The sequence below is a fragment of the Bos javanicus genome, chromosome 29, assembly GCF_032452875.1.
Source record: "Bos javanicus breed banteng chromosome 29, ARS-OSU_banteng_1.0, whole genome shotgun sequence".
NCBI lineage: Eukaryota > Metazoa > Chordata > Mammalia > Artiodactyla > Bovidae > Bos > Bos javanicus.
The window spans coordinates 41039173-41065045 of NC_083896.1; the positions used below are offsets into that span (position 1 = coordinate 41039173).

Here is a 25873-nt window from a genome sequence, read left to right on the forward strand (position 1 = left end):
AGATCAGCTGCATCATGTCTGACATCATGACCACAGCCTCGTGGGGGACTTGGGGCCAGATCTACCCAGACAAGCTGCTCTTGAATTCCTGACCCACAGAAGCAATGTGAGATAATAAATATTTGTCCTTTTTTTTTTTTTTTTAAGTTACTAAGCTTTGATGTAATTTGTTTTGCAGCAATAGATAACTTGTACAATGGTTTTCTTATAATCACCAGTCTAATAACAACAAAAAAATTCTAATTGCTCAAAAGTCTTTAATGATTGTTATTACTCCCACAAACTCTGAGAAAGGCAGATGGTGAAAGGGAAGTCTTAGAGAAGGTGAACTATTTCTTTAATTCAGAGGGATAGATGACAGGGATAAAAAGATATTTCAGATTTCAATGCACAGTGCAGTACTTGCATTCTCAAGTTATAGCTATTTTAAAAACATTCTGGGGACTTCTCCGCTAACACCCTTGTTCCCAGTGCAGAGGACCTGGGTTCGATTCCTGGCCAGGAAACTAAGATCCTGCATGCCACAACCAAGAGTTTTCACGCCACAGCTAAACGTTCCCATGTAACTAAGATCTGGCTGCTGCTGCTGCTGCTGCTAAGTCGCTTCAGTCGTGTCCGACTCTGTGTGACCCCATAGATGGCAGCCCACCAGGCTCCCCCATCCCTGGGATTCTCCAGGCAAGAACACTAGAGTGGGTTGCCATTTCCTTCTCCAATGCATGAAAGTGAAAAGTGAAAGTGAAGTCGCTTCAGTCGTGTCCGACTCTGTGTGACCCCATAGATGGCAGCCCACCAGGCTCCTCCATCCATGGGATTTTCCAGGCAAGAGTACTGGAGTGGGTTGCCATTGCCTTCTTCTAAGACCTGGCCCTGCCAAATAAATAAATATTTTTGAAAAATGAAAACAGCCTGGCAACTCATTTAAGCCTTACAATGTTAGGTTTATAGGTACATACATGGTATATATGTGATTTAGAAAAAAGTTTTGCAGCTTCATAAAGTACTAAAAATATGCTAGCTACTACTCTACACACTCCTGTTATTACTGATCTGTTTTTCCCACTTTAATAAATGGTCACCATTCATTCCTAGAGAAAGTATCAATTTGTGGGCAAATTCATGTTTGATAGTCTTTTCCCACTCCACATACAGAAAAGGAGGGGAGATTTAAAATATTCAAAAAGAAAACAGAACCAAAACACAAAAAAACAAAAAGATAGTTTCTTAGGAGGAAAAGGGGACGACAGAGGATGAGATGGCTGGATGGCATCATCGACTTGATGGACGTGAGTTTGTGTGAACTCTGGGAGTTGGTGATGGACAGGGAGGCCTGGCATGCTGCAATTCATGGGGTCGAAAAGAATCGGACATGACTGAGCGACTGAACTGAACTGATGGAAGTTGTAACAAACACTGACTTCCCCCATGGTCCAGTGGTTAGGACTTGGTGTTTTCACTGCAGAGGGCCCAGGTTCAATCCTTGGTCAGGGAACCAAGATCCTGCAAGCTGTGTAGCACATTCAAAAAATAAACTATAAATTAAAAAAAATTTTTCAAAAGAAGATGTGGTACATATATACAATATAATATTACACAGCCATAAAAAGGCCAAAAAATAGGTTTCACTGAGCTCAAAATCAAGGTGTCAACAGGCCTGAATTTATTCTGAAGAGTCCAGGGGAAATCTGTTTCACACAGATGGGGCTGAGTTCAGGATCTTGACATGGGGAGATTATCTAGGATTCTGCAAATGAGTTGATGTGATCACAAGAGTCCTTATAAGGGAAAGGGGGAGATAGATGACTCAGAGGCAATGCTACAGGCCGCCTGCATTCCTTGGCTCATGGCTCCTTCCTTCCTCTTCAAAGCCAGCAGTGTAGCATCTTCAAACCTTTCTTTCTGTGACATCCGCTGTTTCCATTGTCAAGATCTTGAACTCAATCCCACCTGTAAATTCCTTTTTGGCATGTAAAATAACATATTCACAGGTTCCTGGAATTAGAATGTAGACATCTCTATGAGCCATTATTCTGCATGGTGGGGGGTGGGGGATGGGTGTCCTCAGAACCACAGATGAGAAGCAGGAGGAACTGCACCATGGTGAGTAGGCTGCAGAGCTCCAGGCTCAGACATTCAGCAAAAGCCCCAGATTCATTCCTGAGGGGTCCTGGGAACTAAAAGTCTCAAATTAGATGGGATGGAGTTGGAACCCTGCCCAAAGTTGTGGGCTGAACCAGGCCAGGCTAGGGGCTGCTGAACTAAACTGCTGCTGAAACCTGCCTGGGCTAAGGTGTATAACAGGCTGCAAGTCCAGAGACTCATCTTGCAGCCCAGGGAGTGAGCCAGGCTGCCTGCTGGCTTCATGCCTGGATCTGTGTCCTCCTACATCACTCAGTGGGGCAGCTCAACCATCATAATGAGAGCCAGTTCTGAGCTAGAGCCTAGAGGATGGTAGGAAGGCAAATGCAAAAGCATAAGACCTAGTGGGTTGAGCATGAGAGGAGAGAGACAGGAGAAACATACAAACCCTGAACATGGCCCATAAACCAACATTATGAAACCCTGAAAAGATGTAATACTAAGGCAGTCAATAAAATCAGAAATGAGAATATGAGTTTTAGATGAAATTAGTCAATAAAATAATCTGACAAAGACTTTAAACTGAGCCTGTTTAGTTTTGTTTTACACTTTTAAAAATTATGTTTATTATTATTGTTTACCAATGGGGAGATGCAGGCTATTTACACCAGCAGCTGTAGGGGCAAGGGGAATGCACAGTTAGCAACCTGTATAGGATAGACAACTTAGGCAAAAATAAGACTCTCCAAAACAAAGGACAGTGGTGAGCTTCACTACACGCTAAGCATGCTCAATTTGCCCAAAGATAGACAAAATGGTTCCAGGGGAGTCCTAGGATGCTGAGGTCCTGTTTGAATTTGGGAGAAGATTACCAACACTACAGTCTGGACTTTGTTAGGAAAATGGGGGGGTCCTTACCGTGGAGGCCATTGTCAGGAAGATCTCGCTGGAAAGTCAAGGTCCAAGCTCGAAATGGTTTCTTTGTCAAGTGTATAAACATGTCTTGAGAGGCCACGTCACCCACAGAGAGAATCCAGATGTATCTGGTACAAATTTCATCTGGAAAACAGGACAAAATTTTGTCTTTGAAAGTCAGAGGGGTGTGAAATGTTCAACCCTTCTCTATTCCCACTTTACAGTTTATCCACAGCTTATTAGTTTTTCCATAGTAAAGTTTCTCAGGTCAAAAGTTCTGTTCTATTGTCTTGCAGGGCATTCCAAAGACTCAAATGCTCTCGTCCACTGTAGCCCCAGGGAATGGTCCCATGAATTCTTAACTATGAATTTATAGTTTGTAGAGAGGCAGAGAAACTGCCTCGTTTGAAGACATCAAATCTTTTAAACAGGAAGATCCTCTTTTTACTCAGTAAGGATTTCTTTTTTAAATAGGGAAGAAGTGTACTTTTTTGAGAGAGAAACACGCTCCACAGACAGAGTGCGGGCCATCCCAGAGGGCGCGTGTGGCCTCTTGGCAAGGATTTTAATGAGCATCTACTCTGTACAAATCTTTGGCCGTATTGCATGAGATTTCATAATGCAGTACTTTTCCAGGACCTTTGAAGTTAAACTGCAAGTTTGAGGTGACATTTTGTAAGGGCCCTAGAATCAGGCATCTCTTGTGACTCAGATGGCAAGAATCCTCCTGCAAAGTGGGAGACCCAGCTCAGATCCCTGGATTGGGAAGATCCCCTGGAGAAGGAAACGGCTCCGCACTGCAGAATTCCTGCCTGGACAGAGGAAGCTGACAGACTATAATCCATGGGATCGCAAAGAGTCAGACACAGCTGAGTGACTTAACACTTTCTAGAATCAGGACCTGAGTTCAAATCCTGACCGCTCCCCAACCACCTCCTCTGGGTCCAGGGCTAGTTGGCTCATCTCTTTGAGACCCTGCGCATATTTGTAAAATGGAGATGATGCTAGTAACTATCATATAGGGTGTTGTAAGGATTGAGTAATGCCTGAAAAGTACTAAGCCCCATGCCTGGTACAGGCAGTATCAGGAGATGTTAGTAATATAAAGCAAATATACAGTGTCTGAGAAAGAGTTTATGGTGCTGATAAGCTGAAAAGTTGCAAAGAAAGGCACAATGTGACGGAAGTGTGAGGTCAGAAATCTGAAGGGAAAGTCAGTCAGAAAGCCTTCAAACCACAGGAAGGACATCTCAACAGCAGTAGAAAAGGAGTTATACTTGGAGTATTTCAATATGTGAATCTTTTATTCTGAGAAACCTTCAATTAACAGCACTGTGTGTCACTGCTTTCTGGTCTTCACTGACCATGGGAGGAAGCAGACAAAAGCTAACCAGTTCAGTTCACGTGGAGACACGTTAAACTTGTTAAACAATGTCAAGTACGTGTAGTAGTGTTAGTCGCTCAGTCGTGTCCGACTCTTTGTGACCCCGCAAACTGTAGCCCGCCAGGCTCCTCTGTCCATGGGATTCTTCAGGCAAGAATACTGGAGTGGATTGCCATTCCCTTCTCCAGAGAATCTTCCCAACCCAGGGATCGAACCCAGGTCTCCTGCATTGCAGGCAGATTCTTTACCATCTGAGCTACAGGGAAGATCCAACATGTACTGAACCAAATTAAAACTACTCTGAGAATAAAGAAGGGGAGGTGTTTCAGTGTTTCATTTTATTTTTAAATTTAATTTTTACTTTACATTGGGCTAAGATGGGCTCGATAAAGGACAGAAATGGTATGGACCTAACAGAAACAGAAGATATTAAGAAGAGATGGCAAGAATACACAGAAGAACTGTACAAAAAAGATCTTCATGACCCAGATAATCACGATGGTGTGATCACTGACCTAGAGCCAGACATCCTGGAATGTGAAGTCAAGTGGGCCTTAGAAAGCATCACTATGAACAAAGCTAGTGGAGGTGATGGAATTCCAGTGGAGTTATTCCAAATCCTGAAAGATGATGCTGTGAAAGTGCTGCACTCAATATGCCAGCAAATTTGGAAAACTCAGTAGTGGCCACAGGACTGGAAAAGGTCAGTTTTCATTCCAATCCCAAAGAAAGCCAATGCCAAAGAATGCTCAAACTACTGCACAATTGCACTCATCTCACACACTAGTAAAGTAATGCTCAAAATTCCCCAAGCCAGGCTTCAGCAATATGTGAACCGTGAACTTCCTAATGTTCAAGCTGGTTTTAGAAAAGGCAGAGGAACCAGAGATCAAATTGCCAACATCTGCTGGATCATGGAAAAAGCAAGAGAGTTCCAGAAAAACATCTATTTCTGCTTTATTGACTATGTCAAAGCCTTTGACTGTGTGGATCACAATAAACTGTGGAAAATTCTGAAAGAGATGGGAATACTAGACCACCTGATCTGCCTCTTGAGAAATTTGTATGCAGGTCAGGAAGCAACAGTTAGAACTGGACATGGAACAACAGACTGGTTCCAAATAAGAAAAGGAGTACGTAAGGCTGTATATTGTCACCCTTATGGCAGAAAGTGAAGAGGAACTAAAAAGCCTCTTGATGAAAGTGAAAGTGGAGAGTGAAAAAGTTGGCTTAAAGCTCAACATTCAGAAAACGAAGATCATGGCATCCGGTCCCATCACTTTATGGGAAATAGATGGAGAAACAGTTGGAAACAGTGTCAGACTTTATTTTGGGGGGCTCCAAAATCACTACAGTTGGTGACTGCAGCCATGAAATTAAAAGACGCTTACTCCTTGGAGGAAAAGTTATGACCAACCTAGATAGCATATTCAAAAGCAGAGACATTACTTTGCCAACAAATGTCTGTCTAGTCAAGGCTATGGTTTTTCCAGTGGTCATGTATGGATGTGAGAGTTGGACTGTGAAGAAGGCTGAGTGCTGAAGAATTGATGCTTTTGAACTGTGGTGTTGGAGAAGACTCTTGAGAGTCCCTTGGACTGCATGGAGATCCAACCAGTCCATTCTGAAGGAGATCAGCCCTGGGATATCTTTGGAAGGAATGATGCTAAAGCTGAAACTCCAGTACTTTGGCCACCTCATGCGAAGAGTTGACTCATTGGAAAAGACTCTGATGCTGGGAGGGATTGAGGGCAGGAGAAGGGGACGACAGAGAATGAGATGGCTGGATGGCATCACTGACTTGATGGACGTGAGTCTGAGTGAACTCCGGGAGTTGGTGATGGACAGAGAGGCCAGGTGTGCTGCGATTCATGGGGTCGAAAAGAGTCGGACACGACTGAGTGACTGAACTGAACTGAACTGATAGTTGGTTTACAATGTTGTGTTAATTTCAGGTGCACAGCAACATGATTCAGTTACACATAAACATATATCCATTCTTTTTCAGATTCTTTTTCCACTTAGATTATTATAGAATATTGAGTAGAGTTCCCGCACATCAGGTCTTTGCTGATTGTCTATTTTATACCTAGTCGTACGTATATGTTAATTCCTAATATGTCCCTCCTCCTACCTTTCCCCTTTGGTAACCATAAGTTTGTTTTCTATGTCCATGCGTCTATTTCTGTTTTGTAAATAAGTTCATTTGTATCTTTTTTTTTTTTTTGGCCACTCTGGATCTCTGTTGCTGTGTGTGGGCTTTCTCTGGTTGCAGTGCTTCAGGATCAGAGTGTGGGCTCAGTAGTTGTGGCACACGGGCTCAGTTGCTCTGAGGCATGTGGGGTCCTCCTGGACCAAGGATTGAACCCATGTCCCCTTCACTGGCAGGCGAATTCTCAACCACTGGGCCACCAGGGAAGTCCCCATTTGCATCATTATTTTTAAATTCCACATATAAGTGATATCATATGATACTTGTCTTTCTCTGTCTGACTTACTAGTCTTTGGTTTTAAAATAACATTTCATCTATTTATTGTCCTAGTTGTCTAGTCACTGAGTCATGTCCGACCCTTTGCGACCCCATGTAACTGCAGCATGCCAAGCTCCTCTGTCCTCCACTATCTCACGGAATCTCCGCAAATTCATGTCCACTGAGTTGGTGATGCTATGTGACCTATTTATAATTGTTAACCAGGCTAACCTATATCTAATTTAAAATAGAATATTTGATAATTATACTACAAAGTTTAGCCCTCTCACTCCCACACTCGGTGGAATGCTGCCCCTCTGAACATGTACTGCTAATCTCTAAATGGTTACCAATGGGAAACATCCTTCTACTTGGTTCTGTCTGAAGGATTTAACCAGGATGTCCCCAAAACAGAAGATGCAAACAAAAGAATATGGAAAAGTGTTCAACTTTACTGATAATCAAAGAAACATGTATTAAATACAAGCTCTTATTTTAATTCAATTACTGAAGACTTTGAGTATAACAACGACTAACACAGAAATGGCAACCCACTCCAGTGTTCTTGCCTGGAGAATCCCAGGGACGGGGGAGCCTGGTGGGCTGCCGTCTATGGGGTCGCACAGAGTCGGACACGAGTGAAGCGACTTAGCAGCAGCAGCAGCAGCAACATAGGCAAGGGCCTGGCAGAATGAATCCTTTCAGGAGTTTCCAGTGAGTAACAACAATAAAAACTGTATTGTTCTCAAGCTCAACAAGGAAATATTAACTGACATGTGCCACTCACAGGAAGCAATTTCATAGGCAGTAAAAGTGAGGCTCATGGAGTGGTGACATAGTAAAATACACACACACACACACACTTGACGAAAGAATATGAGGTGGTTAGGAATGGTTTTTCCAGGAGTCACGTATGGATGTGAGAGCTGGACTATAAACAAAACTGAGCACCGAAGAATTGATGCTTTTGAACTGTGGTGTTGGAGAAGACTCTTGAGAGTCCTTTGGACTGCAAGGAGATCAAACTAGCCAATCCTAAAGGAGATCAGTCTTGAATATTCATTGGAAGGACTGATGCTGAAGCTGAAACTCCAATACTTTGGCCACCTGATGCAAAGAGCTGCCTCACTAGAAAAGACCCTGATGCTGGGAGAGATTGAAGGAGAAGGGGACGACAGAGAATGAGATGGTTGGATGGCATCACTGACTCGATGGACATGAGTTTGAGCAAGCTCCAGGAGTTGGTGATGGACAGGGAAGCCTGGCGTGCTGCAGTCCATGGGGTCACAGAGAGTCGGACATGACTGAGTGACTGAACGGAACTGAAGGATGCCATGGTTACAGTTGTGCCTAAAAAAAATACCCAGAAGGAGTCGTAGGAAGAAATACAGCCACAGTGTGATGAGGTGGTGAGGTTAGCGATCACTTCCTATTTCTGTTTGTCTCAAAGTTCCTACAATGAATGTGCCCTATTTGTAAATATTTTCTTTCACTTTATAGTTTATCTTAAAATTTTTATTTTAATTATGTAAAAACCTCGTGATCAAACATCAGAGCTCTCAGTCCCCAGTTCCTATGTGAGTGGAAAAAATCACAGCTCTCAAGGTGACAAAAACTCGGGTTGCAGGAATAGTAGAATGACTATACCATTCTCCTGAAAGATTATAGAACATTCCTAACAGCCTACCTGGTGAAAAAGGTTTTGCGAGTAATATGTACTTATCTTTGGGAAAATATGTACTAACCCACCAGAGCTTCTTAGTGTAGCAGAAACTTTATAATCTTAAAGTTTTTTCTTTTTTTTAAAAAAATTCATTTATTTGGCTGCATCAGGTCTTAGTTGGGATCTTTCCTTGTGCAGGCTTAGTGGCTCTGCAGCATGTGGGATCTTAAGTTTCCTGACCAGGCATTGAACCCATGTCCCCTGCTTTGCAACGTGGATGCTTAACCACAGGATCACCAGGAAAGTTCAAACAGTTCTTTTTTTTTTTTTTCCTTATTTCACCCTCTCCCCCTGGTTAAACTTTTCCGAGGAAATGAGATTTTCAGGCATAACTCCAAGTTCTGGAGAGACGTCATGGCACAAACCCCTTCCCCTTCAGGTGGTCGTGGTTTCCTGTTCCTTGTAGGTAGAAATTCCCTGGGCTCCTACTTTATTCCAGAGCACGCACAGTGCCCAGGGAGTGCCCGGAATGCCCCTACTCTCTGGGAAGAGTCCAAGATTCACTTTTATTTGGCTCTTTGAAGAAAAGAGGCAGAGTCTACAAGAGAGAGCAAAATGGGTCATTATTGGTAAAACAGAATATAAGTACAGTCTTATGACCGAAAGGTGTTGGGAATCATACTCTGACTTGTATATACCCAGTAAATCTTGCAAGAGGATGAAGTTTTTTTTTTTTTTTAAGTATGTCTTTTTTTCAGACAATATAATATAAGAGACAGATAAAGTGAAGAATGCTAACTGCTGTCAGGAACATGTTGCTTGTTAAAACTGGAATCTTGGGACTTCCTTGGGAGTCCAGTGGCTAAAAAGATCCCACATGCCACAACTAAGACCTGGTACAGCTAAATAAATAAATGAATAAATATTTTAAAAAGAGAAAAAGCTGGAGGGACTTCCCTGGTGGTCCGGTGGTTAAGACTCCATGCCCTCAGTGCAGGGGTCATAGGTCCCATCCCTGGTGAGGGAACTAAGATCCCACATACCATGTAGTACAGTAAAACAAAACCAAAAAAAGCTGGAATCTTGTTTAAAGAGAAGAAAAGAAAAGCCAGCATTATCTGAGTGACTATTGCTAATAGTCATACAATGTCCTTTAAAACTGCGCACAGGGATTAGTCCCTTTGCCAAAGAGCCACTGAGTAAATAAAAACAGGAATTCCAGTGTCTCGGGTTTCTCCTGGGGATGATTTTTGTTGTTTTTCAGTCACTCAGTCATGTCCGACTCTTTGCTACTCCATGGACTGCAGTACATCAGGCTTCCCTGTCCTTCACTATCTCCCAGAGTTTGCTCAAACTCATGTCCTTTGAGTCAGTGATGCCATCCAATCATATTATCCTCTGTCGCCCCCTTCTCCTCCTGCCCTCAATCTTTCCCAGCATCAGAATCTTTTCCAATGAATCAGCTCTTTGCATCAGGTGGCCAAGGTATTTGAGCTTCAGTTTCAGCATCAGTTCTTCCAATGAATACTCAGGGTTTATGATTACCTCTCCCTTAACTGCGCTCTCTGCATTTGCTGATTCTGAGCACACTGACTCATGAGCCCACACAGCAGCTGCCTACACCATCCTGTAGGATTTAACCTACCTCTTACTGGTACAGCAGGTTAACATTCACAGAAGGAAAAATTTTCTCTTTCCCACACCCACTTGACTCCTAAGCCTCCAGAATGTTTTATCATCTAGAAATCCAAGTTACAAATCTTCTCCTAGGAAGTTCTTTGCAAGTTCAGCTTTAGAAGACCTACTTCCCCACTCTCACTATTTTCTCTAGCAGCCCAGAAATGTGTTCAACCTCCAGCATCTCTTGAGGGGAGCCAGTCACAGGCAGAAGAGTTCTTTTGTAGAGGAACTTCAGTCACATTGGCTAGTTCCTTAAGGCAGTGGTTTCCAAGGCTGATGTGTGGGCTGGGTTTGGTGAGTGACAAGGATTCTATTGATTTGGGCAAAATGATAAAAATAAGAACAAGGCAAGTGTTTTTCAAAAAGGAATTTATCTAGCTGTGATGGATTCTGAGATTGCATACTCTTTTATTTTTTGAGTTAAAATGTCTTTTATAATAGTAGGGTCATAATAAGTGATAGATTTTTTTAAAAGACATGCGTATTTGCTCAGTAAAATCAATACAATGTACATTTTTTGTTAATTTACAATTTTGTGAAATCCAAAAGTCCAGAGAACAATTGCTTTCATGGATTTCATCAAAGATTTAATATGAGATAATGGTATTTAATGAGACTTAATAGCATTTCATTCCAATGAGGAAAGTTCTGAATAACCTGTCTTTGTACACTCAAAAAGTCAACCTACTTGGAAGCAACCACGGTGTCCTTCAGCAGATGAATAGATAAATAATAGATAAATTCCATTTTCTGCAGTCCATCAGAAAATGGTTTATTCAGTACTAAAAAGAAATGAACTATCAGGGCCTGAAAAGACATGGAGGAAACTTAAATCCATATTATGAGCTGAAAGAAGCCAATCGGAAAAGTCTGTGTATTCTGGGTCTCCAACTATATGACATTCTGGTAAAGGCAAAACTTTGAAGATAATAAAAATAATCGTGGTTGTCGGGGGTTGTAGGCAGGGGTAATGACTAGGCAAAGCATGAGGATTCTCAGTACTCTGTTTGATAAGTATCATTTTGACACATATCATTACAATTTTAGCTAAACCCTACAACACCAAGAGTGAACCCTAATGTCTAAGCTATAGACTTCTAAGCTTAGAAGTCTATAGACTTCTTTTTTTTTTCTTCTATAGACTTCTTTTTTAAATATAGAAGTCTATAGACTTCTGGTGATAATGGTGTGTCAGTGTAAGTTCATTAATTATAATAAGTGGACCATTTGATCAGGGATATTAATAACTGGGAAGGCTAAGCATATGGAGGGGCAGAAGGTATATGGGAAATCTCTATATTTTTCACTCAAGTTTGTTGTGAACCTAAAAATTCACTTAAAAATAAAGTCTTTTTTTAAAAAGTCAACTTACCAAGCAAAATTAATGATTAGTTACAGCCACTGTGGGGGAGCAGAGATCTCTGGTCAAGACCAGAACACCAGTTTCTTAAGCCTAAAGCTTTAAATCTTCAGAGATCACCTCTCATATAGCTGAGAAAGTTGACTTTGATGCTTTCTAGTCCTGGCCCTACCACTAACTTGACATATAACCTTGAACTAGCCACTTACAGGTCTGGTCCATTTCCTCAGGCTGCAAAGAGTCCTTTCCAGATCTGAAATTCTGTAACTTAATAAGTTAATGATCTGCAAGTTCAACATATTAAGAAAAGCAGAGGATTCCTCCTGGGTAAGGGATCAATGCTGGGGAAATTCAAACTAATTATAGAAAGCAGCAATATACTCAGTGAAACTAAAAACTGGAAACACACAATTTTTCTTATTGCCCTAAATGGTCATGACTTATAAGTTGTTATTCTAGAGTGGTTTGGTATTGAGAGGAAAACTAAGAAGATATTCCTACCCCATCCCCTCCCCTCTCCCTATTCACTGACTTCTAGTAAGTGAGAAATCCCATGGACAGAGGGTCCTCTCAGGTTACACTCCATGGGGTCACAAAGAGTCAGACATGCATGCGTGTTAAGTCGCTTCAGTCGTGTCCAACTCTTTGCAACCCCATGGACTGTAGCTTGCCAGGCTCCTCTGTCCATGGGATTCTCCAGGCAAGAATACTGAAGTAGGTTGCCATGCCCTCCTCCAGGGGATCGTCCCAACTCAGGGATGGAACCTGTATCTTCTGTGTCTCCTGCATTGCAGGCGGATTCTTTACCACTGAGCCACCTGGTAATCCTGAAGAGTCAGACAGGACTTAGCAACTAAAACAAAATAAGTGAGGCATTGTTTTCAAAGGGCAGTGGATCCAAATGCAGTCACTGCCTCTTAGTGGACACACAGAGTGGGGTTCATCTCTAGATTCAGAGATTTCAACTCAGTTGCCCAGCAGCTGTAAGAATCGTTAAGGCTGGAGGGGCCTTAAACAGCTGGCTGTTTCACTTCCTTTACTTTGCGATGGGGATGTTGACACTTGAAGTCACATGGTGGGGCCCAGGGTTTTTTGTCTCAAGTCCAGGGACCATCCCCCTGCATCACATGGCAGCTTCATAGGACTGCACAAACTCTGCCTATTTCTGTAAACATCTTGAGTGTTGGGGAATTACCTTTGGCAGGAAAAGAAAGATACCTCTCTATGTCAATTGGTCTCCCACTGAAACAGGAGGAGGATGCCTCAGACACAGCCATGTGACCTGTGGACCTGAAAAATATTCACAGCCTAAAAGGTGAGAGTTATGTTTATTCAATGGGAATTTTTAGGACTTCAGATCCGGGAGACAGCATCTCAAGTAGCCCTAAGAGAACTGCTCTGAGGAGGCAAGGGAGGAGCCAGGTTGCATAGAAGTTCTGCAACAAAGGGCAGTAGTCTGAACATTAAAAGATTGTTGTGAATTAAAGGAAAACCAACCTGCCAATGCAGGAGATGCAAAAGACTCGTTCGATCCCTGGGTAGGGAAGATCCTCTGAAGGAGGAAATGGCAACCCACTCCAATATTATTCCCTGAGAAATCCCATGGACAGAGGAACCTGACAGGCTACAGTCCATGGGGTTGCAAATAGTTAGATGCAACAGAGCAAACACACACACACAAAGCAGCAAAATACCAGATATCTCAAGTTAAGGAATTTAGTGCTTTCCTATGTATGGGAAAAATCAAGGGTTTCTGTTGGAGAAGGAAATGGCAACCTACTCCAGGATTCTTGTCTGGAGAATCCCATGGACAGAGGAGCCTGGTGGGCTATAGTCCATGGAGTCACAAAGAGGTGGACACGACTGACCAAATAACACACACACACACACAAGAGTCTCTGTTCACTTAACTCATTCCTGGGATATGCACCTATGTAGGATATTCCCTATATGTCACCTATCTGGGGCCAGTAAACTGTGTTTTCCCATCCCGAGTTTCCTCAGGGCTCACCATGGGGAGTGGCTGCAGTCTGATGGCTGCTAGATGGCAGGTATTCTTTCCTTCCTGAGTTCCCTCAGGACTCACCAGCTTACCATCCATAATGGTTACAATTGCTGATGACTGTGACATCCTTTGTTTACTGATATAGCAGGAATTATTCCATTTCTCAGGCCTGATAAGGCTAACACAGAGGGAGAAGGTCATGGAACATGAAGGCAGAGATGGGATGTGCCAGGATGCCCAGCAAACCACCAGACATCAGGAGAGCAGCAGGTAACAGCTTCTCCCTCAAAGCCCTGAGAAGGGGCCAATGCTGCCAAGCCCATCTTGAACTTCAGGCCTCCAGAATGATGAGACAATACATTTTTGTCATTTAAGCCACTCGGTTTGTGGTACTTTGTTATGGCAGTGCTAGCAAATTCATAACAGATTTTGCAGAGCTTTCGCCATCAAACACCTTCCAGCTGTCAAATAGACTTTGATTTTGCAGGACTAGACGAAGCTGCCTTTTCTCCAAAGTATCCAATGATTGAAATTTCAAATCATGGAAAGGTCGTGTGTACTTAGAATTTCAGAATCATTCATTGCGGGACTTCCGTGGTGGCCCAATGGCTACCAAGTGCTACCAGGCTCAGCACTCCCAATGCAGGGGCTTGGGTTCAATCCCTGGTCAGGAAACTAGATTCCCACATGCCTCAACGAAGAGTTCAAATGCCTCAAGTAAGACTTTGAATGCCTCAACTAAAGAGCCTGCATGCCGCAATGAAGATCAAAGATCCCATGTGCTGAAACTAAGACACGGAGCAGCCCAATAAATAAATAAAAATAAATATTTTCTAGAAAAGAATAATTAGTTGGAAGGAACATAGTCTAATGACAGAATGAGTAGGAATCCTTCTACAGTATCTCCTTCAGCCAGGGACAGAAAAGAATCCTGTATCCCAGGATGCCCCTGCTGGTCCAGTGGTTAAGAATCCATCTGGCAATAAAGCGGACACAGATTCGATCCCCGATCTGGGAAGATCCCACGTATCTCAGGGCAACTGAGCCAGTGAGCCATAACTACTGAGCCCAATCTCTAGAGCCAGTGCTCCACCATAAGAGAGCCCCCCGCAATGAGAAGCCCACACACTGCAATGAAGAGTAACTCCCACTTTCCACAACTAGAGAAAGCCCGCGCACAGCAACAAAGACCCAGCACAGCCAAAAGAAAGAAAAGAAAGAAAGAGAACTCACTCAGTCGTGTCCGACTCTTCGAGACCCCATGGACTGTAGCTGACCAGGCTCCGCCATCCATTGGATTTTCCAGCCAAGAATAGTGGAATGGGTTGCCATTTCCTTCTCCAGGGAATCTTCCGGATCAAAAATAATAAATAAGTAAAATTAAAAGAAAAAAAAAAGACTTCTGTATCCCTGCTGCTGCTGCTGCTAAGTTGCTTCAGTCCTGTCTGACTCTGTGCAACCCCATAGACAGCAGCCCACCAGGCTCCCCGTCCCTGGGATTCTCCAGGCAAGAACACTGTATCCCTAGGGCACAAAAAAGGCAGAACAGTCCAGATGAGATACTCTGTAATAGAATAGAGATGTCGCCTTAGAACTCAGCAAAGGATTAGCACACTCAACCACCTTCCATACTTGAAGCTACAGAGGAGCTCCTTATGAACCTTAAATGAGGTAACTGGGGTTGCCATCCATGAGCTTGACTCTACGATCATGTATAAGGGACTAAAGCAGAGACAAGCCAAGTCCCCCGAGGAAAGCAAAAGAATCATCAGGAAGCAAACGCTTCCTGTCCAAGGGCTATACGGGGAAGGATGAGTTTTAGTCACCAACTTTAAGCAGTTCCTGTTCCAAAGAGGTATTTTTCCAGCTAGGATGGTTTACTCAGGACCAGCAGAGAATTGCAATTTAGGGTCAGCCACTATGGTGAGCTATATGCAAGTCCCCACATGGTAAGGGAAAGGAGATAATTTTTTATGGAGAAGAAAAGGAAGTTGGTGGGTTTCCCTGGTGGCTCAGCCAGTAAAGAATCCTACTGCAATGCGGGAGACCTGGGATGATCCCTGGGTCTAGAAATTTCCCGTGGAGAAGGAAATGGCAACGGGTGCTCCAGGATTCTTGCCTGGGAGGAGTCTTTTCTTTCTGTTCGGCTCTGCTGTTCTTGCAGGGTGTGAGAGCTCCCCCTGCTGGTCTCCCAACTCTATTTAACTGAGGTATCTATTAAGAGTAACTTTTTAATCTCCTAGGTATGTACTCAGGGAACATGACAGACTTTACCTATTTCTGACTCCATTGGCAAGAGTCTCTCTGTTATAAGCTGGATGCATCAGGCTGTCGTAGCTGGCTGCCATTAACCATTCATCCAAATCCCCATGCTAATTAGCAGCACATGGGACTACAGCGTGGCTTTTGCTGTACATTAGAGAGAGAAATTAAAAGACGCTTACTCCTTGGAAGAAAAGTTATGACCAACCTAGATAGCATATTGAAAAGCAGAGACATTACTTTGCCAACACAGGTCCGTCTAGTCAAGGCTATGGTTTTTCCAGTGGTCATGTATGGATGTGAGAGTTGGACTGTGCAGAAAGCTCACCGCTGAAGAATTGATGCTTTTGAACTGTGGTGTTGGAGAAGACTCTTGAGAGTCCCTTGGACTGCAAGGAGATCCAACCAGTCCATTCTAAAGGATATCAGCCCTGGGATTTCTTTAGAAGGAATGATGCTAAAGCTGAAACTCCAATGACCAAACTTTGGCCACCTCATGCAAAGAGTTGACTCATCGGAAAAGACTCTGATGCTGGGAGGGATTGGGGGCAGGAGGACAAGGGGACGACAGAGGATGAGAGGGCTGGATGGCATCACTGACTCGATGGACGTGAGTCTGAGTGAACTCCAGGAGTTGGTGATGGACAGGGAGGCCTGGCGTGCTGCAATTCATGGGGTCGCAAAGAGTCGGACACAACTGAGCGACTGAACTGAACTGAGAGAGAGAAATGCATTTGATTGTATCCAGCCTAAAACTGGCTGCCCAAAAACTAGGATTCCTCAAACTAAATCGTCAATAAACGAGCTTCTGATTGTGATTTCATTCACTGCCTGAGGGAGACTACACAGAAAACACTTAGGGATTTAGTTTGGTGAGCTTTATTCTTTACTGCATGAGGATCAAGAAGCATTCTTGTAATAAATTTCCTTTGCACACTTCCTAGTTCATATAAATGAGTTTCTCAGCCATTATGATCAGAAGGTGACAACAAAAAGAGTGATTCTTTGAGACTTCAATATACAGGCCGCCCAAATAAAACACAGTTGTGGAGAACTTTGGCTACCAGCTGTGATGGAACTAGTACAGAATAAGCCCTCCTATGGTAAACAGCAGTAAAGCTGGAGTGAAACATATGAGCAACTCTTTTTAGGCATTAGACCACAGGAGGAGGCAGACTGTTGTCCTGAAGGGAAGGGGCACACCTGGGGTTGAGCCCCAGGACCACTCTGTCTTCCTGGGGTGCTGCCAGCTGGCACCTTAAGTAGTTGAGGAAGCAGATATCAGATCTAGGAGCAGGTGGGGTGACTGGAATTTCAGAGCATGGGCAGACATTTGTGTGGTCCTCTACAAGGTAGGGAAGATGTGGAGCAAGTGAAATTAGAATCAGTTTTGGGAGGGTGAAATGGTGCAAGCACTCTGGAAAACTGTATTTTATAAAGTTATACATACACTGGCTATATGCCTCAGCATTTTCATAATAACAGACATATGGAAAAGTCGTATCCCAAATATCCCCATCAGCAGAATTAAGATTGCAAAATATTCGTAAGTTGTATTAATACTTTTATACAGTAGTAGTAAGAATGAAGGAACCAGAGCCACAAATAACAGCATGGATGAATCTCACATAATATTGAGCAAAAGATGCCAGACACAAGAGCAAACTGTATAACACTTTATTTTTTAAAAAACACAAACTTTTATTTTTTAAAAAACAAAAAGTATGTTGAGAGATGCAGGTGTTTCGGTGGTAAATCTATACAGTAGTCCCCCTTATCTGTGGGGGATAGTTTCCAAGACCACCAGTGGAGGTCTAAAATCTCAGACAGTACCAAAGCATATACCAGGTTTTTTTCTACACACACATACCTATGATAAAGATTAAATTATAAATTAAGCACAGTAATGGTTTGACAACAATAATAGAACAATTACAGCAATCTATTCTAATAAAGCTATATGAATATGGTCTTTCTCTCTCAAAATATCTTATTGTACAAATGTAATGCCTTTTCCATCGTAACTAAGCAGTTCTTGGGCACTGTAGGCTGAAACATTTACAGTTTGAGGTGTGACAGCGAACTAGCACGAGTTTCTTTTTTCTTCTTCACAATTTCACAGATAGAAGAGTCATTCTTACCAAAGATCTTGGTAACCTGTGTATTTTTTTTTTCTTTATTAAGAACTTTCACATTTTCACTTAAAGGAAGCACTTTGTGGCTTTTCTTTGTCGTATCTGAATTGCCAGCATCACTACTCTGGTGCCTTGAGGCCATTATTAAGTAAAATTAGGGCCACTTGAACACTGAGCACTTTGATGCCTGGACAATTAATCCAATCAACCAAGACAGTAAGTAGCTAAATGGGTGGGGTACACGGGAAAGGGATGAATCTTGGCACCAGATGGATACAGCAGGTGGTGCAAGATTTCAACACCCCACTCTGAACACAGCACAATTTAAAACTTATGAATTATTTACTTCTGGAATTTTCCATGTAATATTTTTAGACTGCATCTGACCCCGAATAACTGAGATCTTGTAAAATGAAACCATGGATAAGGAGAGACTACTGTACAAGCAATCGATGATTACCATATATTTTTTTAAAGGCTTTACTTTGGGAAAGGGAGCAAGTGGGCTTCCGGGAGGCTAGCGAAGCTCTATTTCTTAACCTGGGACGTGCTTTTTAAGGAATGATTTTAACAAAATAATAAGCTGTATATCTCTGTTTTGTGCCTTTTTCTAGATGTGTGCTCTATTTCACAATTAAACTGTTGGAAGGGAGGAATGAAGGGACATCCTCATTCAGGATAATTTTAGGGGTCCAAGAAGCCAGGATTTGCCCCCAGGTCCATACACCACCCGCAGCATGAAGTCCCAGCCTGGGTAGCGTGTCCTTCGCTGGTCGCCGGATCCTCTGGCACAAACTGTCTACAAAGTAAAATGTCTAGAACGGCGCTTGGCAGTGCAGCACTCTGAACTGCCAATCAGCGGCTTCTAATCACCTGCGCCTGCGCAGAGGCGCCTGCGGCAGACTCGGTTACGCCTGCGCAGTCTGCGCTGCTGGGCTTTAACTCGTCCAGGGGCAGCTAGCTGGAGCAAGGGAATCGTTGGTAGCTGGCCGGTGGGCAGAGTATTAGTATTTGGCCAGGAGGTGCAGTTGCATGTCCGCTGAACCGAGTTGCAGGCTACTAAAGGGGTACCCATGTTTAGTTCCAGAAATGTTCTAACTTGTGCTGTGCTTAGTCACTGTCGTGTCCAACTCTTTGCGACCCCATGGACTGTAGCCCGCCAGGCTCCTCTGTCCATGGGGATTCTCCAGGCAAGAATACTAGAGTGGGTTGCCATGCCCTTCTCCATGGGATCTTCCCAATCCAGGGGTGGAACCCAGGTCTTGTGAATTGCAGGCGGATTCTTTACTGTCTGAGCCACCAGGATTCTAAAATAGGGATCAGCAAACTTCTATAGAGGATTGACAGTAAATAGTTTAGGCTTTGTGGGCTATGAGGCAAAATCTCCTATATTACACAGGTACTTTAGTAAGCAAAGAAAAACTTATCTACAGCTAAAATTGATGTAATTCAATATAAAGCAATAAAGATTAAAAAATTTAAGGGAACAGGCCTACTAATAGAATTGTAGTTTGAGGTTGGGACGTGGAGGATAATATTTTCTTAATTGTGGCTCATAGTTAAGTTTGAGCGAATGCCAGGAGATAGTGAAGGACAGGGAAGCCTGGAGTGCTGCCGTCCATGGGGTCACAAAGAGTCCGACACGACTGAATGGCTGAACAACAATAATCATTAAAATTCAAATATGATGTTCACCTGTAAATGCAGATACAGTGAGATTTTTACCCATTCCTTTTTAAAGTGTCTTTTCACACAGATATGTAATGCCAGATATTGATAATCTGAGATGATTTCAGTTGACCATATTCATCACCAGAAAATGGGCTTCCCTAGTGGATCAGTTCCACAGGTTGGTAGGTGCCCAGTATGCTACTGGAGATCAGTGGAAAATAACTCTAGAAAGAATGAAGGGACGGAGCCAAAGCAAAAACAACACCCAGTTGTGGATGTGACTGGTGATAAAAGCAAGGTCTGATGCTGTAAAGAGCAATATTGCATAGGAACCTGGAATGTTAGGTCCATCAGATCAGATCAGTCGCTCAGTCATGTCCAACTCTTTGCAACCCCATGAATCGCAGCACTCCAGGCCTCTCTGTCCATCACCAACTCCCGGAGTTCACTGAGACTCACGTCCATCGAGTCAGTGATGCCATCCAGCCATCTCATCCTCTGTCGTCCCCTTCTCCTCCTGCCCCCAATCCCTCCCAGCATCAGAGTCTTTTCCAATGAGTCAACTCTTCGCATGAGGTGGCCAAAGTACTGGAGTTTCAGCTTTAGCATCATTCCGTCCAAAGAAATCCCAGGGCTGATCTCCTTCAGAATGGACTGGTTGGATCTCCTTGCAGTCCAAGGGACTCTCAAGAGTCTTCTCCAGCACCACAGTTCAAAAGCATCAATTCTTCAGCACTCAGCCTTCTTCACAGTTCAACTCTCACATCCATACATGACCACAGGAAAAACCATAGCCTTGACTAGACAGACATTTGTTGGCAAAGTAATGTCTCTGCTTTTAAATATGCTATCTAGGTTGGTCATAACTTTCCTTCCAAGGAGTAAGCGTCTTTTAATTTCATGGCTGGAGTCACCATCTGCAGTGATTTTGGAGCCCCCAAAAATAAAGTCTGACACTGTTTCCACTGTTTCCCCATCTATTTCCCATGAAGTGATGGGACCAGATGCCATGATCTTCATTTTCTGAATGTTGAGCTTTAAGCCAACTTTTTCACTCTCCTCTTTCACTTTCATCAAGAGGCTCTTTAGTTCCTCTTCACTTTCTGCCATAAGGGTGGTGTCATATGCATATCTGAGGTGATTGATATTTCTCCCAGCACTCTTGATTCTAGCTTGTGTTTCTTCCAGTCCAGCGTTTCTCATGATGTACTCTGCATAGAAGTTAAATAAACAGGGTGACAATATACAGCCTTGACGAACTCCTTTTCCTATTTGGAACCAGTCTGTTGTTCCATGCCCAGTTCTAACTGTTGCTTCCTGACCTGCATACAGATTTCTCAAGAGGCAGGTCAGGTGGTCTGGTATTCCCATCTCTTTCAGAATTTTCCACAGTTTATTGTGATCCACACAGTCAAAGGCTTTGGCAGAGTCAATAAAGCAGAAATAGATGTTTTTCTGGAACTCTCTTGCTTTTTCCATGATCCAGCAGATGTTGACAATTTGATCTCTGGTTCCTCTGCCTTTTCTAAAACCAGCTTGAACATCTGGAAGTTCACGGTTCAGGTACTGTTGAAGCCTGGCTTGGAGAATTTTGAGCATTACTTTACTAGTGTGTGAGATGAGTGCAATTGTGCGGTAGTTTGAGCATTCTTTGGCATTGCTTTTCTTTGGGATTGGAAAGAAAACTGACCTTTTCCAGTCCTGTGGCCACTGCTGAGTTTTCCAAATTTGCTGGCATATTGAGTGCAGCACTTTCACAGCATCATCTTTCAGGATTTGAAATAGCTCAACTGGAATTCCATCACTTCCACTAGCTTTGTTCGTAGTGATGCTTTCTAAGGCCCACTTGACTTCACATTCCAGGATGTCTGGCTCTAGGTCAGTGATCACACCATCGTGATTATCTGGGTCATGAAGATCTTTTTTGTACAGTTCTTCTGTGTATTCTTGCCATCTCTTCTTACTATCTTCTGCTTCTGTTAGGTCCATACAATTTCTGTCCTTTATCAAGCCCATCTTTGCATGAAATGTTCCTTTGGTATCTCTGATTTTCTTGAAGAGATCCCTAGTCTTTCCCATTCTGTTGTTTTCCTCTATTTCTTTGCATTGATTGCTGAAGAAGGCTTTCTTATCTCTTCTTGCTATTCTTTGGAACTCTGCATTCAGATGTTTATATCTTTCCTTTTCTCCTTTGCTTTTCACTTCTCTTCTTTTCACAGCTATTTGTAAGGCCTCCCCAGACAGCCATTTTGCTTTTTTGCATTTCTTTTCCATGGGGATGGTCTTGATCCCTGTCTCCTGTACAATGTCACGAACTTCATTCCATAGTTCATCAGGCACTCTATCTATCAGATCTAGGCCCTTAAATCTATTTCTGACTTCCACTGTATAATCATAAGGGATTTGATTTAGGTCATACCTGAATGGTCTAGTGGTTTTCCCTACTTTCTTCAATTTCAGTCTGAATTTGGCAATAAGGAGTTCATGGTCTGAGCCACAGTCAGCTCCTGGTCTTGTTTTTGCTGACTGTATAGAGCTTCTCCATCTTTGGCTGCAAAGAATATAATCAATCTGATTTCGGTGTTGACCATCTGGTGATGTCCATGTATAGAGTCTTGTCCTGTGTTGTTGGAAGAGAGTGTTTTCTATGACCAGTGCATTTTCGTGGCAAAACTCTATTAGTCTTTTCCCTGCTTCATTCCGTATTCCAAGGCCAAATTTGCCTGTTACTCCAGGTGTTTCTTGACTTCCTACTTTTGCATTCCAGTCCCCTATAATGAAAAGGACATTTTTTGGGGTGTTAGTTCTAAAAGGTCTTGTAGGTCTTCATAGAACCATTCAACTTCAGTTTCTTCAGCATTACTGGTTGGAGCACAGACTTGGATTACTGTGATATTGAATGGTTTGCCTTGGAAAATGAACAGAGATCATTCTGTCGTTTTTGAGATTGCATCTAAGTACTGCATTTCGGACTCTTTTGTTGACCATGATGGCCACTCCATTTCTTCTGAGGGATTCCTGCCCTCAGTAGTAGATATAATGGTCATCTGAGTTAAATTCACCCATTCCAGCCCATTTCAGTTAGCTGATTCCTAGAATTTCGACATTCACTCTTGCCATCTCTTGTTTGACCACTTCCAATTTGCCTTGATTCATGGACCTGACATTCCAGGTTCCTATGCAATATTGCTCTTTACAGCATTGGACCTTGCTTCTATCACCAGTCACATCCACATCTGGGTATTCTTTTTGCTTTGGCTCCATCCCTTCATTCTTTCTGGAGTTATTTCTCCACTGATCTCCAGTAGCATATTGGGCACCTACTGACCTGGGGAGTTTCTCTTTCAGTATCCTATCATTTTGCCTTGTCATACTGTTCATGGGGTTCTCAAGGCAAGAATACTGAAGTGGTTTGCCATTCCCTTCTCCAGTGGACCACAGTCTGTCAGATCTCTCCACCATGACCCGCCCGTCTTGGGTTGCCCCACAGGCATGGCTTAGTTTCACTGAGTTAGACAAGGCTGTGGTCCTAGTGTGATTAGATTGACTAGTTTCTGTGAGTATGGTTTCAGTGTGTTTGCCCTCTGATGCCCTCTTGCAACACCTACCATCTTACTTGGGTTTCTCTTACCTTGGGCGTGGGGTATCTCTTCACGGCTGCTCCAGCAAAGCACAGCCATTGCTCCTTACCTTACGAGGGGTATCTCCTCACCGCCCTTCCTGACCTTCAACGTGGGATAGCTCCTCTAGGCCCTCCTGCACCCGTGCAGCCATGGCTCCTCGGGTGTGGGGTTGCTCCTCTCGTCACCATCCCTCCCTGACTTCGGACGTGGGGTAACTCCTCTCGTCGCCGCCCCTGACCTCAGACGCGGGGTAACTCCTCTCGTCATGAATCAAGGCAAATTGGAAGTGGTCAAACAGGAGATGGCAAGAGTGAACACTGACAATCTAGGAATCAGCGAACTAAAATAAGCAATAAGCAAGCTCCTTACTGCCAAATTTAGACTTAAATTGAAGAAAGTGGGGAAAACCACTAGACCATTCTGGTATGACCTAAATCAAATCCCTTATGATTATACAGTGAAAGTGAGAAATAGATTTAAGGGTCTAGATCTGATAGAGTGCCTGATGAACTATGGAATGAGGTTCGTGACACTGTACAGGAGACAGGGATCAAGACCATCCCCAAGAAAAAGAAATGCAAAAAAGCAAAATGGCTGTCTGAGGAGGCCTTACAAATAGCTGTGAAAAGAAGAGACGCAAAACCCAAAGGAGGAAAGGAAAGATATACCCATTTGAATGCAGAGTTCCAAAGAATAGCAAGTAGAGAGATTAGAAAGCCTTCCTTTGTGATAAGTGCAAAGAAATACAGGAAAATAATAGAATGGGAAAGATTAGAGATCTCTTCAAGAAAATTAGAGATACCAAGGAACATTTCATGCAAAGATGGGCTCAATAAAGGACAGAAATGGTATAGACCTAACAGAAGCAGAAGATATTAAGAAGAGGTGGCAAGAATACACAGAAGAACTGTACAAAAAAGATCTTCATGACCCAGATAATCACAATGGTGTGATCACTCACCTAGAGCCAGACATCCTGGAATGTGAAGTCAGGTGGGCCTTAGGAAGCATGACTACAAACAAAGCTAGTGGAGGTGATGGAATTCCAGTTGAGCTATTTCAAATCCTGAAAGATGATGCTGTGAAAGTGCTGCACTCAATATGCCAGAAAATTTGGAAAACTCAGCAGTGGCCATGGGACTTGAAAAGGTCAGTTTTCATTCCAATCCCAAAGAAAGGCAACGCCAAAGAATGCTCTAACTACTGCACAATTGCACTTATCTCATATGCTAGCAAAGTAATGCTCAAAATTCTCCAAGCCAGGCTTCGGCAATACATGAACGTTGAATTTCCAGATGTTCAAGCTGGTTTTAGAAAAGGCAGAGGAACCAGAGATTAAATTGCTAACATCCATTGGATTATCAAAAAAGCAAGAGAGTTCCAGAAAAACATCTACTCTGCTTTATTGATTATGCCAAAGCCTTTGACGGTGTGGGTCACAATAAACTGTGGAAAATTCTGAAAGAGATGGGAATACCAGACCACCTGACCTGCCTCTTGAGAAATCTGTATGCAGGTCAGGAAGCAACAGTTAGAACTGGACATGGAATAACAGACTGGTTCCAAGTAGGAAAAGGAGTATCTCAAGGCTGTATATTGTCACCCTGCTTATTTAACTTATATGCAGAGTACATCATGAGAAACGCTGGACTGGATGAAGCACAAGCTGGAGTCAAGATTGCTGGGAGAAATATCAATCACCTCAGATATGCATATGACACCACCTTTATGGCAGAAGGTGAAGAAGAATTAAAGAGCCTCTTGATGAAAGTGAAAGAGGAGAGTGAAAAGTTGGCTTAAAGCTCAACATTCAGAAAACTAAGATTGTGGCATCTGATCCCATTAGTCAGTTCAGTTCAGTCGCTCAGTCGTGTCCGACTCTTTGCGACCCCATGAACTGCAGCACGCCAGGCCTCCCTATCCATCACCAACTCCCGGAGTTCACTGAAACTCATGTCCATCGAGTCGGTGATGCCATCCAGCCATCTTATCCTCTGTCGTCCCCTTCTCCTCCTGTCCCCAATCCCTCCCAGCATCAGAGTCTTTTCCGATGAGTCACCTCTTCGCATGAGGTGGCCCAAGTACTGGAGTTTCAGCTTTAGCATCATTCCTTCCAAAGAAATCCCAGGGCTGATCTCCTTTAGAATGGACTGGTTGGATCTCCTTGCAGTCCAAGGGACTCTCAAGAGTCTTCTCCAACACCACAGTTCAAAAGCATCAATTCTTCGGCGCTCAGCTTTCTTCACAGTCCAACTCTCACATCCATACATGACTACTGGAAAAACCATAGCCTTGACTAAACAGACCTTTGTTGGCAAAGTAATGTCTCTGCTTTTCAATATGCTATCTAGGTTGGTCATAACTTTCCTTCCAAGGAGTAAGCGTCTTTTAATTTCATGGCTGGAGTCACCATCTGCAGTGATTTTGGAGCCCCAAAAATAAAGTCTGACACTGTTTCCACTGTTTCCCCATCTATTTCCCATGAAGTGATGGGACCAGATTCCATGATCTTAGTTTTCTGAATGTTGAGCTTTATGATCCCATTACTTCCTGGCAAATAGATGGGGAAACAGTGGAAACAGTGGAAGACTTAATTTTGGGGGGCTCTAAAATCATTGCAGATGG

At 43.1% G+C, this 25873-nt stretch overlaps 1 protein-coding gene and 1 long non-coding RNA gene across 2 annotated transcripts in view; one reads left to right on the forward strand and one right to left on the reverse strand.

The window, feature by feature from the left end:
• Positions 1 to 237: 237 nt before the first annotated feature.
• LOC133241310 (uncharacterized) lies at positions 238 to 16137 on the reverse strand. The gene is made up of 3 exons (XR_009734579.1): positions 14791 to 16137; positions 2998 to 3138; positions 238 to 1992 (listed from the first exon to the last, which is right to left on the reverse strand). It is a non-coding gene; the product is annotated as an uncharacterized LOC133241310 (long non-coding RNA).
• INCENP (inner centromere protein) overlaps positions 12726 to 25873 on the forward strand; it is a 46706-nt gene continuing 33558 nt past the window's right edge. The window contains exon 1 of the mRNA XM_061406636.1: positions 12726 to 12867. The gene's annotated coding sequence lies outside the window, so the exon portion shown is untranslated. The remainder of the gene's footprint in view (positions 12868 to 25873) is intronic.